The sequence below is a fragment of the Diprion similis genome, chromosome 14 (assembly GCF_021155765.1).
Source record: "Diprion similis isolate iyDipSimi1 chromosome 14, iyDipSimi1.1, whole genome shotgun sequence".
NCBI classification, from domain to species: Eukaryota; Metazoa; Arthropoda; class Insecta; order Hymenoptera; family Diprionidae; genus Diprion; species Diprion similis.
This window is the reverse complement of record NC_060118.1, coordinates 8,954,920-8,972,226: the sequence shown is the minus strand read 5'-3', so window position 1 is coordinate 8,972,226 and position 17,307 is coordinate 8,954,920. Positions and strand designations below refer to the sequence as shown.

General features: G+C 39.6%; 1 protein-coding gene across 1 annotated transcript in view; it reads right to left on the bottom strand.

The window, feature by feature from the left end:
* LOC124414841 (hemicentin-2-like) overlaps positions 1 to 15,994 on the bottom strand; it is a 167,139-nt gene extending 151,145 nt beyond the window's left edge. The window contains exons 1-2 of the mRNA XM_046895935.1: positions 15,984 to 15,994; positions 9,552 to 9,772 (exon numbers count right to left, since the gene is read on the bottom strand). The gene's annotated coding sequence lies outside the window, so the exon portion shown is untranslated. The remainder of the gene's footprint in view (positions 1 to 9,551; positions 9,773 to 15,983) is intronic.
* Positions 15,995 to 17,307: the final 1,313 nt, after the last annotated feature.

The following is a 17,307-nucleotide window of genomic DNA, read 5'->3' as shown; positions in this document are numbered from 1 at the left end:
TCTCAATCGCTTGAAATAAAAAACAAACTCAAACATGTTAATTTCCACTCTAGTTTTGAAAAAAAATCTGGATATGGTTCCCGATACCTCGGTTTTACAACGACGTAGCAAAAAACCAGTGCGGCAAGCTAGAGTTAAGTTCACGTGATTAATTGAGGCCCCGTTACCGACAAAATTGACCAACTTATCGACTGAGCCGATCGGCACGTGACCTACGCGAGGCTTTACCGATAAAATTGACCAATTTATCGACTGAGCTGATCGGTGCTCGACGTTCGCAAGATCCTACGTAGCCTCCCCCCCCTCCCAGCTACCCTCGAATTTCGGAGCGCCACGCCAGTTCGGCGAGTAGAAAACTAGAACCAAACTCGACGAGGTTCAAACTAGGTTCGCCAGCGTAGGACGGACGACGCGACGAGAGAAAGCTCCTCCTGTTATTCGTGCCTTGGTGTGTGTATTGTCAATTCCAGGCGCACAACAGCTTTCAGGCCGTATTTACCGAACGTTTGATCTTTTGCCTGCAAATTACACGTACCTACCTATCTACTATACCTACACGGTCTACTGCCCCTTTCTATCCGCACTCGCTTTATCCACCCGCAATGAGCAGTCGCCTTGTCCTTGTTGTCAGTCCATACGACTGTATCTCGACTATCTCTCTAACTTTCTCTTATAAGCCCGTCAGCTGTTTGGCTATGTTGACTTCCGTGTGTAGCGTGAGAAAGTTTTTTATACAAAAAACGAGGTTCAAGTTGGCAACGTTAACGTGTCGAAACACACAGGGATAAATATCATTATTAAATAGGCTACACGGTGGTTCCCCTATTTTACGCTGACTTTTTTTTTTTTTTTTTTTTTCTTTTTTTCTGAGGCTGTTCGGAAAAAGGTATCTAAATTTCGAATTCAATGTTTGGAACATTTTTTTAACCGAACCATAAATCTTCGTAAAGATTTACTGACCCTTGTTTGTTTTAATTTTATCTCGACATATTCTTAGCCTGTAAGATCGTACGTTTCGCATACCGTTGAAAAGAATAATTTTCAAATTTTATATCGTCACTAAAATGATCATCAAAAAATGACTCCGTTTTTTATATAATAGACCTAACCTTACCATAAAAAAATGTTTCATTCGTTAACTTTTTTCAACGTTTTTATTTGGTGGAATACTAAAATAAAAAAAATAAAAAAACACAGAAAAAATGAGATTTTTCTACCAGACAAACTGCAGCCAGTTACTATATATTTACGGATCAATCAGATAACCGAGCGGCGAAGAGAAACAACAGCTATAGTCGACGAGTAGGTAAACATTAAACTTCGTTTTATTCATCACACATACTCTATCCGGGTATTACGCGGGTACAACGTCGGTAATAATATCATTTATTGTCACAGGCCAACAGCGACGATACTGCAGTGTATTGTACAATTGTACATACATTCAACGTGTATAATAAAATTATAATCAAACATATAATATCGCGCTGTTAATTATTATTGCAGCTATTATATATACCTACAGAGTGAGTAGCTAACGGTCGAACGATCTAACGCGCATGCGCCAAAAATTCTAGAGCAAAAGCAGTTGTTTCGTCAGGCTTACCAACCGTCATAAGTACAGATGACGGGTCGTCGCGGCTTATGTAACCTCAAAAATGTTGCTCGTCCTGACAAGGCAAGTGCTTTTTTCTCTAGAATTTTAACGCATGCGCGTTAAGTCATTCAATCGTTAGCAAATCACTGTGTATGTATATGGGGCGTTCCACGCCAAATCGGACGTTTTGAAAAACTTTTGATTTCCTTGATTTGTTGATATTTTTAGTACCCTTCGAAAGAGTCTTTCTGGTAAATTACATATATATATATACATATACATATATGTGTGTGTGGGGAAAATAATATTGAGTGGATATTCACTCGTGTTCCTTTTTTTTTAAATTCTAATTATTCAAGCTGACATTTTTTTCTCTCTTTAATTCATTTATTTCCCGTTAAATAATAACAATAACAATAATAATAATTTGGCGGGGAGGCGATTTGCCCGACGAACTCACCCAAGTGACCGTATTTATCGGGGTCGCTCATTTTCCCCGGCTAAAATCGCTGTTTTTCGATGTAAATCTCCCTCTGCCACCTACGAGGTTTTCATTAAGCCGGCGGACACGAGAAGCTCGTGAAAGCTCCTCAAGCCGCAAATCCTGTTGAAGGAGAAGACCATGAAGCCCGGTTTGTTCGGTCAAACATTTGTAGACAGCAACAGTCAGCTTTGATTTTCACGGCCCTAGTATGCATACATATGTATAAACCACCCTCCTACACTCGCGATCTTTTACATACACATACGTTCGTACGTAATACACTGAGATTACATCGGCGGGTAGAATTTAGCCCAATAAATTAGGTAATCGATGTATATACATTGCGGTAGAAATTGATTTCGAATACCGACGATAATGTTATAATTATAAAAAAATATTATCTGATAAATTATTTGTAATATTTATCTTTTTTCAAAATTCAAGTCGAAAATATTATTCGAAATGACGAAGAAAAGAATAAAATGAGCTATCATAGATAGAAATCGAACCAATTTATTAAATTTTTATCAAATTCGAAATGATTTGAAATGCGAATCTAGTATTCAATATTGCTATATTTATAAACAATCTCACATTTAGTATAATTGATGGATATAATAATTCGATGAAATACTTAATACGCGACAACTATTTCGTATACAAAAGAAAATTGACAGAAAGTATTGATTTTTGGCTAACGAATTGCCAAGCGGCGATTTTTTGCGCTGTTTCGCACGCGGTTTAAAACTCGAAACTCGATCCTCTACAGAAACCAAAAAAAAAAAAGCCGAGACTGAAACTGAAACTACGTTATTTACTCAACTTTGCGGAGCATCCCGGCGCCGCGCCGTGACGAGGACTTTCAAAGGACGCGATGCTATCCTTCGACTGGGAAAATGTTCCTTCCGACTTTGTTACACGATCCTAACGATCCTAACGACTGTCGTATTATAATATCCTCTTCCTGCACATTTTAAAAAGCTGCGTCTCCACGCATGCATGCATAGTATAACGAACACCGCTTTTGATAACTTTCTTACTATAAAAAATTACAAATTGTACGTAACGTGGGGGGGGGGGGGGTTGAAATTCCAAATTTGAAAATCTGTGAACGTGCCAAATCCCAAATTTTTTCGTGGTGAAGCTTAAATTAAGCAAATCAAATTCTGACGGAACGTAAAAGTTTCGAAAGTGGGAAAATGAGAAAATTTAAAAACCTGAAACATCGATATTTCGGTGAATCTTCACCGCCCTGATCTTCCTTTGTTTTGGATTTTCGATATTTTTACGCACGGAATCCCGGTCTTTTTGAGTTTTAACTTTCGACTTTTTTCATTTTTTACACCCCCTCATCGAGTGGGTGAAAATTTGTTTCCTTATCTTAAAATTTCGTCGGGAAATAATTCGTAACCAAGCACTTCCGGAGCTTTTGAAATCTCGAACTTCGGCCCCTATAACAACAAGTTGGATTATCGTTTCGCGAATTCAATTCATCTTTGTAATATTTGTCGCTTATTCAGCCTCTCTTTCTCTCTCTCTCTTTCGCACATTCTTCTTTCTCCCATTCTCTAATTTTCTCATTCACAAAAAAAAAAAAAAATCCCCCGGGTGCGTGTAAACGAATTTCCCCCTCATCTCGGCGCAATAACTTCAAATCTTGTTTCACGGATGAAATAAAACGCGCGCCGAGTCTGTTTCTGACGATTCTTCAAGCTCGAATATTTCGCGGGCAAAACGTAAGCGGCTCGCTATTCCTAGCAGTAGGTAGGTACCTACAAGCGAATATCCACTTAATGCCGAATAGAATGCTTGCTTCTCCCTCTGCAAAAGAGGATCACCGTCGCGTCGTTTCTTCACCCTCTTCGCATCTGCACACCTCTAACCCCACAGATACATGCATATACATTTCCTTGCATATCTTTCCCTCTCACTCTTTCCGCGTGCTTCAAGCTCTTTATGTTCCACTTGCAGCTCCATTGGTTCTCGCTCTCTTTTCGAGACTGCATCCAAAGCTTTTCCCGCAGTCCGCGCGCATTTCCGCTTTATACTCACTGTCATTTACGAAAGAAAAGGATCTCGACGTTCCTCAGGAGAGGAACTCACAACTCCTCGAAACTCTTCTCTCTATCAATTTCACTGGCGAATATCCGACAGCTCACTTGTATCGTATATATACTATATAAAATAAGTACAAGCTAGTAATTTTTTTTTTTCATTCTTTTTTTTTTTTTTTTTTATCGGTCTCTCATTTATCTTTGATTCTGACACTTTTGCTTGTTTGTTTGTTCTCATGTTTTTTTTTTTTTTTTTTTTTTTTTTTACACATGCTTGTTCATCGAATAACAGTTTTAAGTGATGTGACGAAAAAAAATTATGTGACCGATAATTTTTTTTTTCCATTCGTCAATTCAATCACTTCCGGTTGTGTGTTGTATATCCTGGATGATAAAAAAAAGGGAACCGATCCTTTAAATCTTGAAATAAAAAATATCACCGTCAATTTTTATGATATATTTGATACACAGGACACGATTTTTTTCTCGTCAGTTTGTATAAATTTTTTCAACGATCTTTCAAACCTTGACAAAACTTCTCACGGTTTTATCGATACAGATCGATGTATCTAATCACGAATTGAAAGTAACGGGAAGATATTATATACTTTTGAAAGTTTACTTTATTTTTCGTTCGAAAAATTTCCGAACCTCTTTTCAACCTCGGTGTGAAATTAAAAACTTTGAAAAACTTTAATTCCATCGTGTCTGATACAAGAAGGGATGTTTACTTTTTATTTTTCTTCAAGTTTTTTGCTTCTTTTGCTTAGCTTTTTTAACGTGTAAATAGATAATTCAATCTCTTTAAATTGTTTTTCGTACTTTCTAGACACGCGTGTGTGTACAGAGTCAACGGTAATATTTAAACTTGGCTACTCAAATACTTTTTGTCGTCTTTCTTTGACTTTCCTTTCCTCTTGCTTTACAACTTGGATTTTCCTTTTCACGTGTCGTACTTCTACACAGTTGACAAAAGGAAAAAAAAAAAAAAAAAAAAAAATGTTCCACAACAACCGAGTCAAAAGTACAAAAATCACCGTTTTTCTTTCACTATCCTAATTTTTCTTCATCGATAATATTTGTTATGCTAATTTTTTCCTCCCTTATAGAAAAAATCTTTCCCAACCCCATATTAATTCGTCGTCCATCACCGTTGGAAACAATAATCATTATTCGATTTGCAAAATGTACACGCAATCCCAATAATTACATATCGATTTTTCAATCGATATATCGGTCTAGAATGGTGTAAAAATTTGAAAAAATAGAGGAATAATTGATCAAAAAATTACCACCGTCCTCGGTTTTCTCTACACCCACCACAATGTCAAACCGTGGCAAAACGTTGACATATTGTAAAGCGAGAATTGATAAAAAAAGATGAAACATTTTTTTTTTTGCTCGCTCCAAATGCAAATTCGAACCAGATGAGTCGGTGTAATTGAAGGTGGAGGGGGATGGAGACAGAAAGGCTCGGCTTATTCGGTTGATTGATTAATTGGCAGCAGGATTCAACGAATTCATTTTCTTTTGCCAGAGTAGAATTATGTTGTTCTTTTTTTTTTCTCATCGTCTGGCGATTGTTTTTATTTATTTTTTTTCTTTCCCTTTTTTCAAGTCTCCTTTTCATTCAATTTTTACAAACACGCTACGCGTTGTTACAGCCAGGTCTGGTACTTTGAAGAAATAAATAAATAAATAAATAAATAAATAAATGAATAAGTGAAAAAGAAGATGAAAAACGTATGAAAATAGAAAAAGAAAAATACACGAACAAATGTTTGAAGGAATGATACAATTGTAATGAAATTTGAAAACGAGCGATAAGTGAATCAATCGTAATGAATCATTATTGTCAAGTTAAAGTGTTAATTAACTGCAGCGTTAATTACTGTAAAATAATGTAATTATTCCGCGGAATATCCGCCGGACTATCTTTCTATCGTCGTACTTTTTTGTCCCATCTTCATATTATAGTCCCTCGCCTAATTATCTTTTGTCTCGCCGTTTTTTCTCTCTCTCTCTCTCTCTCTCTCTCTCTCTCTCTCTCTCTCTCTCATTTTCTCCCCCCTTCTTGCACAAAATTTTGCCCCGTCGAGATTCTTCGATAATTTCACAACGAATCGTTAATTGGTTTAAAAAGGCAGCGAGCGATAGTCGAATTACACGGATCCACGGCCCTAATTGGTGTTCCTTTAAAGTTGAACCCGGCGGCCTCTGCGCCGCTGATATCTCATCCAGTCTCTACTCCAGGAAACGGGAACGAGGAGGAGACTTCGCGATCCCGGCATTCGGCGTGCTCAATCTTTCATCGAACCGCGCATTTACTTATGCATGTAAGTATATAGTAATATATAGATATATACATACATACATATATATATATACGTGGCATATAGAGAGAGAGAAGGAGGGTGGGAAGGAGGGAAGGAAGGCAAGAAGGGTGTCCTTGCCTGGTGAGGTAAGGATCTCTGTGAAGGTGTCACGAAACTCGGTGTGTCCAACGTTATTCACCCCCCCTGCGTTTTTTTATTTTTTTCAAGTGTGGCGGGCGTGCCTTTTCAAGAAACAATTATCCCCTCACCCTTGAGGGGATTTTAAGACTAAAATTAACGTGAAAATAAAAAATTACGGACAGCGACGCGGGGCTTGAATAAAATGAAGGAAAAGAAACAAAATGGGAAAGTATAATTACTACAACAATAACAATAATAATAATGATAATGGTAACGAAAATATTTACAACCGACTTCACGCGTTTTGGAAAAGACGATGCTACGTAGAATTTTTTTCCCTGCATTAGCGAAAATATGGAAACATTGTTAATCCTTTTAGTCAAGGAGTCACTATAATAGCATCCTTATTTTTTTATTTTTTTATTTTATTTACGCAAAATTTTGAATTTTTTTGCATTTTTAGGTAAACCGTTGAACTGAATTTCGTTACTGAAAGAATTATTCAGGTATTAATGATTTTATGTTCTTGATCATTTTGATTTCTTCACGATCTTCTTGTCTAGTTTTAATTGATGATTTTACGTCGCGACTTTTGGCTTTTATTATATCTAGATTCGATATAATCTTTTTGTCGGTATGACAATGAAACATTCAGAGCTATTTAGATTACAGTTTATCGTCGTTGAATCCATGTTCAATTAAGTAACTTTATATAAATCTTTGGTCGAGAATTCAAGATCCATTATTATCTTGGACTCTGATTTCGATTAAGCTTTTGATTTCGTGTCAGGAGTCTTAATCCTCCGTGAAACTTTCTGCGAATGATCGTTGATTTATGAATTTATTTTAAAACCGATATTTATATCACCGAAAAAAAAAAAAACTTCTACTTGTCGTTAGTACCCAACGTAAAGTCCTTAAACAATTTTGCACTTCTCATTACAAGTGAAAAATATTTTTACTTCTACGGATTAGAATGAAAATAAATTTTTCAATTGTAATAAGAATGAAATAAAATCGTACACCTTGTCATTATTTTCTGTCACAATCAATCGAACTAACTTATATGCATTTTCTTGCAACTATTGTGACAATTTGACGTTAAATAAAAACTATAAAATAATATGAAATTGATAATTTTTACGTAGGATATTCAACGTCGAAATATCCATAAAACGTATCACCCAGCATCGTCAACTACGAGAACAAAAAATTTCTCAAACGAGATTTTCCTCCGACCAAACTTTGGAAATGATCGTCGTCAGATGCCATTAAAGTCGATCCATATATCGCGATCCTCAGAGTCCCCGAGTCCCCTCCAGCTGCCTGGGACCCACGGGGGCCAGAGAATGACAAGTTTGGTTCACCCTCTCTCGCTCCGAGAGGGTGGTCGAGGCGTTTACTTTTGCAGGGATCGTTTCTAACTTGGCACTCCGCATGGTTTATGGTAAACGTGTGCAGGTGGGTCGGTTCGCGTTGAAAAGCATTTGTTGGGCTAAGCTAAAGTTTGCGTGACCCAAGCACGTTGAATGCTGAGGGTAGGAGAGAGAGAGAGAGAGAGAGAGAGAGAGAGGGAAGCTCAAGCGACCCTTGGAAACCCGGGAATCGCTCGTAGAGCAAATACTTTTAACAAGACGGCGGGTTGGGCATTATGTTTAGGAGAGAATAACCAGCCGCTGCGTCGAGTCTCGAGAGGGATAATTTCCTCGACGATGCTGTTCTCGATTAGGGTGGTAGGAATCGGTTACCTATTTCCATTCAACCGATTCACCGCCACGACGCGACGACGACGTTGCTTGCCCCCGTGGAATCGTAACGAAACCGATCCGATCGGAGTAGGCCGAATTTAACCGGAGAATTCGACAGACTGTATAATTGAAAAGACGTGTCGTCGGATATTTATTTCCGGTACGGAAAGAGCGGGAGATTAACCCGCAGGCTGCTGCTGCTGCTACCCCCCGAGTAAAATCCAGACAAACGAGCTTTCGTTTATCCTCATTTTTTACATTTTTTCATTTCTTTTCTTCTTCTTCTTCTTCTTTTCTTTCCTTATACCTTCACCGACTTCTCTCCTTTTCCTCACTCATCCTCGTCCCCTGTATTTATATATAACATGCATTATCCGCATGTACGTAACCTGAACCCACCCACACACGGTGTTCACGCAATCGAGATTCTTTTTCTCTCGGGTTGTTGTTGTTATTATTATTATTATTTTTTTTTTTCTTTCAATAACAAATTTATTCCAGCCCTCTTCTCTATCCTCGTATATATATATTATAACAAAGTTTTAACCTCATCGCCTTGGTAATTCGCGATATCTTCATATCTTCGTGGACATGAGAGAGGAATAAAAAAAATTGTCCCTCGAAGTATCCCGCGTGAATTCTGTATGGGGGATGAAATTTTTTTTATCCCTCCCCCCCGTTCATGTAACCGCTCTTTGTTCTTTCCTCAGGCGAGTCGAGATCAGGTATATAGGTATATATATATATATATATACTGTTTAAGAATTAAAATCAGGCAAAGATGAAGAAGAGAGAGAGAGAAAAAAAAAAAAAAAAAAAAAAAAACTTCCCCTTGATAATCAAAAAAGTAATTTCTTCAAACGTATTTTCATCATTTAACTTTTCTGACCAAATAAAGTAACGCCGCGGGGGCTGTCGAATTAAAATTACGGTAAAACAGGTTGCCCCTGGTTATTATATATACGTCTTCCGATTTTTCATCGCGATTTAGAATACCATCTCGGCGATTATATTCAGGGGATTTCGTTGATTGGTCAACCCTTGGAAAGCAATCACCCTGTGTTGTCAAGCGGCCGACGAAGTCGACCAAGAGAGAGAGAAATAAAAAATAAAAAGTTCGATGAAAAAAACGCGACTCCGAACGGAAGTCGGCCGCAGTGAGCCGCACCTGCGGGACAAATTTCGCGGCGGTTGAAAGAGGAAATCACTCACTGTGTCTGGGGTGGGTGGGCGGTTCGCGGCCGTCCGGAGGCCGATCTCTTCGTGGAGGACACCTTGGATCCCGCTAACCCTCTACGGGTCGAATCTTCCGGGGTTCCGTCATTCCTCCTCCTCCAGGACTCTTGCGGTCGCCCGCGGGACCTCCGGCCCACTACTCGACGAATATTCACCCTCGCTTCCACTAACGACAACTAATTACTACGATGTACACTCTCACGGGGCGCGAAAGACGGCGGGATGTCGACACTGATTAATCCCAGGTATCTCACCTTTGCTTAGATTTCACTATTATTTTCATACAAATTTAATATTTGTATACAAGGTGCAGTTTATTATTATTTAATTATATTATGGGCAGATTCACTCTTAGGCATTCACAGTTATCTAACGATTTTTTTATTTCTTCTCCGAGAATTGCGGGGATTTAATAGTAATCAAAGAAACAACAACAACAATAACAACTATAACTATACCTAATCAAACCGTGCGTGATTCAATTTTTCAAATTGAAACAAAAATCGATGCACTTTGTCACCACAAGTTTTCACTTCTGCACTGTTTAATTCAAGGCTACACTCACTGTCATTAGTTCACAGCTGCTTCACGACCTTTTTTGTTGCACCAAGTGTTTGTTTGTTTGTTTGTTTGTTTGTTTGTTTGTTTGTTTATAATCTAATGAAGGGGGAACGAAAGTGGGTTGGTACCGTAATTCTTTAACGACTGATTTTTTTTGTAAACCAGATTTTTTCAATTTCAATTAAGTGCAGCAAGTTTTCCGTTAAACAATTGAGACGTTCGTCTTCCGGAGGAACCGGTGCCCGAACTCGGGGGACGATCAAACGCGGGTTCCTGTCCTCGCGAAGTCCTGGCTTCGTTTCCTACGGGCTTTATCCCGCTCCCATGCACAGGCGCCGTCGTGGGGACGTCGGCCGACGGGGAGGGCGCAGGCGGAGGTGGCGCAGGCGTCCCGACGCGCCCCGACGCATTGATTCCTGAAATCCGCGCAGACCAACCTCCATCGAGAAGGGAACTCTGCCGCCTCTGCCACCGCCACCGCCACCAGCAAGCTCCGGGTCCTGTTTGTCCCGTCCCGTCTCGTCCCGACTTCAACGCCCGACAAACTCTCTCCACCAAGTCCAGCCGCACACTTCACCTCATCCAGAAGACAGGCTTTCGTGCACGCCTCCGTATCGCCTTTCAGGATTTTTTCCCGGACGAATTCGCCCCGAAACTTACCCTCGAGTCGGAACTTTGGACTGACTTTTCACGTCCCTTTTTAACTCTCTTTTATACTGGTTACGGCAGCTGCTTGACCACCTTTCATTTCATCATTGAACTATCGGACGTTTCAAAAAATTTCTCATGTCTTCCATTAATCGCATGCTAATTAGGTGAATTTAATTTATAGTAGAAAGATCCTTCGTCTATGCTGCACCATCAACGACAGAACTTGAGATACTATGGTTGGGAGGACATGGAAGTTACATGGTTGGGTTCAGAACGAAGGAGGAAAGGAGGGATGTTCCATTAGGATTCTGGTCTCACTTTCGGTCCGCCTCCTTCTCTCTCTCTCTCTCTCTCTCTCTCTCTCTCTCTCTCTCTCTCTCTCTCTCTCTCTCTCTCTCTCTCTCTCTCTCTCTCTCTCTCTCTCTCTCTCTCTCTCTCTCTCTCTCTCTCTCTCTCTTCGCACGATCAGAGTAATGAGTGTAATTACTGCGAAATTTAATCGCGTCTTATCGCTTATACCTACTTTCTAGAGGGAGTTATCCATAAATCTGTCTAGCAATGAATTACCTCGCATTATTATACCTGAACAATACGTAAAGCTTCGCGAAGCTATTCACTATAACTGTAGGTATCTCGGGAAGAAACTGTGTTCCAAACAACTTGCGAGATGGCGTGTTCTGACTTGGGCTTGGAGGTTGAAATTCTCGAAAACATAGGCAAAAAACAAGTCTGCTGAATTTTCAAGAGGTAGACATAAAAGTTAAGGGGGAAAGTCAGGCTTTTTTACTCGCGGAATTGTTCCGCAGGTATCTAATTTCGACTTTTAAAAATCTCAATTATCCAGTATTTTCTAATCCCTCGTGCAGTCGCAGCATGTGGAAATGTAAAAACTAACCTCTAGTGAAATTTGAAACAAGATTAATTCTAAAACCCGTGTAAATAATTAACTTTGGAAATGTTAACCGTGCAATTGTTATCAGATGTTGTAATTTAATGCAAGTTGGAAAATGAAATAGAAGTTCAGTATCCCCACCCATTTTCCATCCACGTACTCCAATCGAGAATCTGCGCGAGCGTTCATTAACGCTGGATAATGTTCACGGGCGCTATGGAAGACCGTGTGAAACAATTAATTGGCAGAGCTAAATTAAATAGGAGGAAGCCGGGGCTACACGTGGCTTGCAAAATGGAAAGCTCAGCCCTCGGTACGTTAGTCGTTACGCCATGGTAGTCGACTTTTAATCGCGCACTCCCTGTCGAACTCGATCGATCGGATAACTTTGACGCAGAATTGTTATCCCAAGGATGAAAGGGGGGAGGGGGAGGCTGCGCCGACGGGGATTGTAATTCGGTAGTTAAGGGTTAATTGCCTCCTATATTTTCGCCGTTTCCATCCGCAAACCCCGCTCTACAGCGATCACCGTATCTTCGTATGCGAAACCGGAAATCTAGCCCGTCTGTTTCATTCTTTTGGCCACTTTTCACCCCCTTTTCAGTTTCACTTTTTATACATGGCTTGAAAATGTCACCGTAACCATGTTCACGAATCACAAATGTACTTTTACTCGCTGATTCGGGGTCCGAGAGAGTCGTCTGCACTTCTGGACTACCTACATGAAAAACTTTGAACTTTGTGGATTTTCATGGAACTTGTTATGGAGTCTGGTGCAACTTGATGGAAATCTTTGTGGAAGTGGATTGAAGACTGTGGAATTTGATGGTAATACTTCAAGGAACATGATGGGACTTACGAGACTTGATTGAACTTCATCGTAGTTGTCGGTATACTTTTTGAGACTTGAAATGAAGCTTTGCGAAAGTTTATATAAAACATCGTGAACTTGATAACGATGATACTTTATGAAACTTGCCGAAGGTTATACAAGACTTGGTGAAACTTCATGGGGCACTTAATGTTGGAACTTCGTAAAACTCACAAGATCTTATGATACTTTAATGAACTTGATACGAAGCTTTGATCGCGCGTGATGGATCCTGACGATACTTGGTGAAACTTGATAATTCAAAGACACTTTCACAACTTTCCAGATTCCATGAAATACGATTCAAATGACTCTTCAAAATTGCTCAAAACTTTACAAAGCTTCTCGTCCTAAGTTGATTCCATGGTAAGACTAACGGGACTAACAATCGACGTAACATATATCTGTCAGGGATTTAAAATAATTTGAGAAGAATTCTACCATCACAAAACGTCGGCCCAGAAGGGTGAACCTTGAGCCAGCGATGAACCCTTCGGCACTCGGATCGAGGATCATGGATCGGCAGTAACGTCGAAGGGCTTCAATCCTCGAGGAAGACTAACGAGTCGCTTCTGGCTCCTTGAGCATGTGACGCATAGCTATCGTTCACCGACGCGTCGGCCCGTTAAAGAAATACTCAGGAAAAGGGCTGGGCTTTGGGCGTTTTCGCCGCTCCCACGCTAAGACGTCGGAGTCCCTGCGAGTCGTGTCTTATTCTTCTTCCTCTTCCTCGAGGGCTGGCGTGAAATTAGAACGCCGGCGTTAATCGCCCGGGGTTGGTCCTAGCAGGACAATTACGAGCGATCGCTTGACTCTCCCTGCCATGCTCGTTTATAGAACCCCCGGCTCAACCCCCTCCCCCTCCCCCTCCCCCTCCCCCTCCCCCTCCCCCTCACCTCTCATCCTCATCCTCTTCCTCCTCCACGCCTGGCATTTCAATTATGCGTACCTCGCCCATTGTCCCTTGCGGCTGGGCTGCTGCAGAACTATCCACGGATCCAACCCCCTTGCTTTCCTGCCTGACTGCACTTTCGTAATTGACACTGGTTACCGTGCCTGGAGTTGATGTACCTACAGTCTAAACTGCAGAGCAACGAAACGCCGGAAATGAATGAAGGAATTCATGGAAGAAGGGTTGAAAAACGGGGTATCGGTAAAGGGTTGATAATTACTGCGGTCAACGAACGATATCTTTCGCAAACACCGGAGAAATTCAAATTAAGAATGAAAAAATTTCAATCGATTTCGTCAAATTCTGATTTTTTTTTGGTCAAATGAATTTCATTTGCTGGATCGTTTTATTTGAAAAAAATTTTTATTTAAACATTATTGATAAAGGAAACGATTGTCAAAGTCCCGACTGATTAACGTTGTCGACAAATCAGTGATTTAAAATTTTCTCAAATTTTTTTCTACCTTTCCAATTTTTTTCGTATCAAGGATATATTCATTCATTATAATGATCAAATACCAGAGAAATTTTCAATGAATTCAAGTTTCATCTAATTTTGTCTACCGTCTTAGTTATTTTCACTTAATTACACTCACGGCCGCGTGTAACTAACTCTGTGTATAGAAGAGAGTAAGAAAAAACCAAAAAGAAAAAAACTTCGCCGAGTCTTTTCTACGCGAAGAATTAAGAATGCCGACCTTTGCGAATTTCCAATAGTCAGAAAAGATTCGTTTGATTATTCAATCTTGGGCTCCTCCTGCACCTTTTGTCCGCCGATGTGTCTGGAGAAGAAAAGGAGGAAACCGATCGAGGAACGAGGATGAACTGAATGAAAAAAAAAGAAAAAGAAAAAAAAAACACACACACACACACAGAAAAACACTCGGCTCTCTCTATTTCGCGGAGAGGCCGCGAGCTTGCAGCTTAAAAAGCATGATAAGTACTCCGAACAAAGGCGCGGCGGGTTTCTAATGGTCTGATGTAGCGTGCAGTCAGCCGGACAAAAGGAATTTGATTTTCAATTAGAATTTATTACACCCCCTCCGGCGTTTCGTGCATACAGCCGCACCTCTCCCTTCTTTCTTTCTTCTCTCTCTCTCTCTCTCTCTCTCTATATATATATATATATCTTTGGCAGAAATAAAATATATATAATTATATATAAAACCATTGCCACAATTTTCAGTGTTAATATCCATTTTTCAAGATAATACGCGGTGAGCGGCGAGGGGGCGAGGGGGGAGGATAAAAACGAAAGAAATTTTAACCGTATATTCCAACGACATATTATTATATACAGCGACGATCAGACGTGTGATTATTTATGCTTGACTATTTATTTATTTATTTTTTTTTTTCTACCTTTTCTAAAAATGAAAGCTAATTAAACGAAATCCGACCAGCAAAATTAGGATGAAAATTACCTACCCTTACTATCATACCGAATTACCCCCTTTTGACGAAAGTTTGCGAGGCGTGATTAACGCGAATGCATATAAACGTCATTGCAGGGGTGTGGGGGAGAGGGGAAGGGGGGGTGTGGCAGAAAGTAGGTTAGGGTGAATTTGATAACGTCGTTTATATCAGAGTGACGAGAAATTCGAGGGGGAGATAAAAAAAAAAACAAGAAAAAAAAAGAAAAAAAAAACACCAGAACAACGCTTTTGGCGGTGTTACGAAATTCCCGCGGCGGTGCCGCCGCAGGTGTTTAATGTCGAAACTTTTATCTCATCTACTCTCCACAGTTTCTTTGATCTTGCGATGGTACGCTTGTACCTTATAGGTATACATTTATCACACCTTCTATCCTTGTACACCCGCTTTGCTGCTTCGTTAACGGCTCGTTATAAACGAAAAATTTTAACCCCACCTCCCTCGGTTGCTGTTTTTACAAAAACAGTGAAATCCGTGTAATTATTACGTACAAATAAAGAAAACCTCCATGTCTGTTTCCGTCATCCGGCTGTCTTATCGTTTTACAATAAGTACTATCGGATACTTATTTTGCCTCTGTCATTGGAGCACGCCTTGACCCAAAGCCCGCGGCACGTGCCTCAAGCACGAGTTTCGATCTTGGCGGATTCTTTCCTCTCGCGAAAGAGAAAAAGACGAGAAATAAGAAAGTGAAGTTGAGTGAAACACGGACGAGAAGGGAAAAAAAAATAAACAAGGTTTTCAAGTTTGATGAAGAAAAATTACCTTTTATACTGGTAATTGAAGATCGAATTATTACGCCATGTGTCGAAAATTTTTTTGGCCAATTTTTTTTTTTGCTGTGCAATGAAATTCTCCTACAAATTTTAGAAAATTAATTCAATTATATCGGTAACGTTGATAAAGGTAAAAAATAAAAAAAATATTAAAACAAATTCCATAGTTGCAAATTTAAATTTCGTGCTATAATAATAATAATAATAATAATCATAATCAAGATTCAGTTTCAATTGGAATGTGTATAAAAAAATTTCAATACCTACATACTTCACGAGCTGGTGTTTATAAGGTATAATTATTGCGACTGGAAATTCGTCGGGGAATTTCACCTTACTTTTGTCGTTGCGCTCGTGAAGCTGGGATTTTGGAAACGTCTCTCTTTCCCGCGTTGTGCGGAGCGTTTTTGGGCTGGCGACTGGCTACGTGTCAATGGCTCTGTAGCCGAGGCTGAGTAAAAAAGAGTATAATAACGTTGGGAGGCAGGGATGAGGCGAGGGAAAAAGGAGACGTAAAAAGAATAGAGGAAATTCGTTGCTCGAAAGCTTCTAAATGAGTTAACGATCGGTGCGATAAGAGAGACGTTGAATTTTCAAGAAGTCTAATATATATACGTGTATAATAATACAGATATATCTACTCAACAAAGTTTGGCGAGACGACGAATTCTCTCTTATAATCGTCACGGTACGCGATGAAAGAGGGAAAAAATAGTGCAAATATTATACTCTGCATGCCGTCTGCGCGGTATTAACGATCATATATATATATTATATAGCGACGAGAATTTGCACTCAGAGATAGAGAGAGAGAAACTGCAGGTAAAAAATTCTTGAGCCGGATAATTATTCTTCTGCAAAAACCACAACCTGGAATGATTATGTCGTTAACTTTTGTTGGCTATATTTTCCCGAGACTTTGAAAAAGAAAATATCTTTTTACTCTTTAAGGAGACGGTTTCACCTCGTGCATATACGCAATCCTAATGTCAAACTCATCCCTCGCCTCGAGATGTGATCGCGCGTCTATTATTATAACTCGTATAATATTAACGAATTATTGCAGATGACTTGAGTGAGTTTTTTTTTTAACACAATTTAATAATATTTTAAGAAAGAAAAATGTGGTGGCATGCAAGTCTGAAATATTTTGAATCCCAAGTAAATAACGATGCATTTAAAGAAGATCGCTTTTATTGAATGATCAGAAAAGAATTACAAGTTAATTGTTGGATAAATTTTCGTCACTGAAAACTTTCATCGAGGGTAATTAAATTTTTATTTCTTTTTCCCTTCAATCGATAGAATTTATCGTAGCATATTGTAGACTCGGAGAGGCTAACACAGCATTAACATATCATGTATATAGGTATGTAAACCACGTAGAATGACTTATGACCGCATGCATTCAGTGCTTTGTATAAATCAAGGTGAGCTATTTCGTTTTTGCGTTGCGGAAACCGCGCTGCGGATGAAAAAAGCAATAGCCAAGAGCCGCACAGCCGGCAACCAAGTCGTGAAACAGCCGAGGCGATCTCGAGACGTATAAATATCGCCGGCGCATAACTGCCTTGACACGATTGAGAAAGTCGATT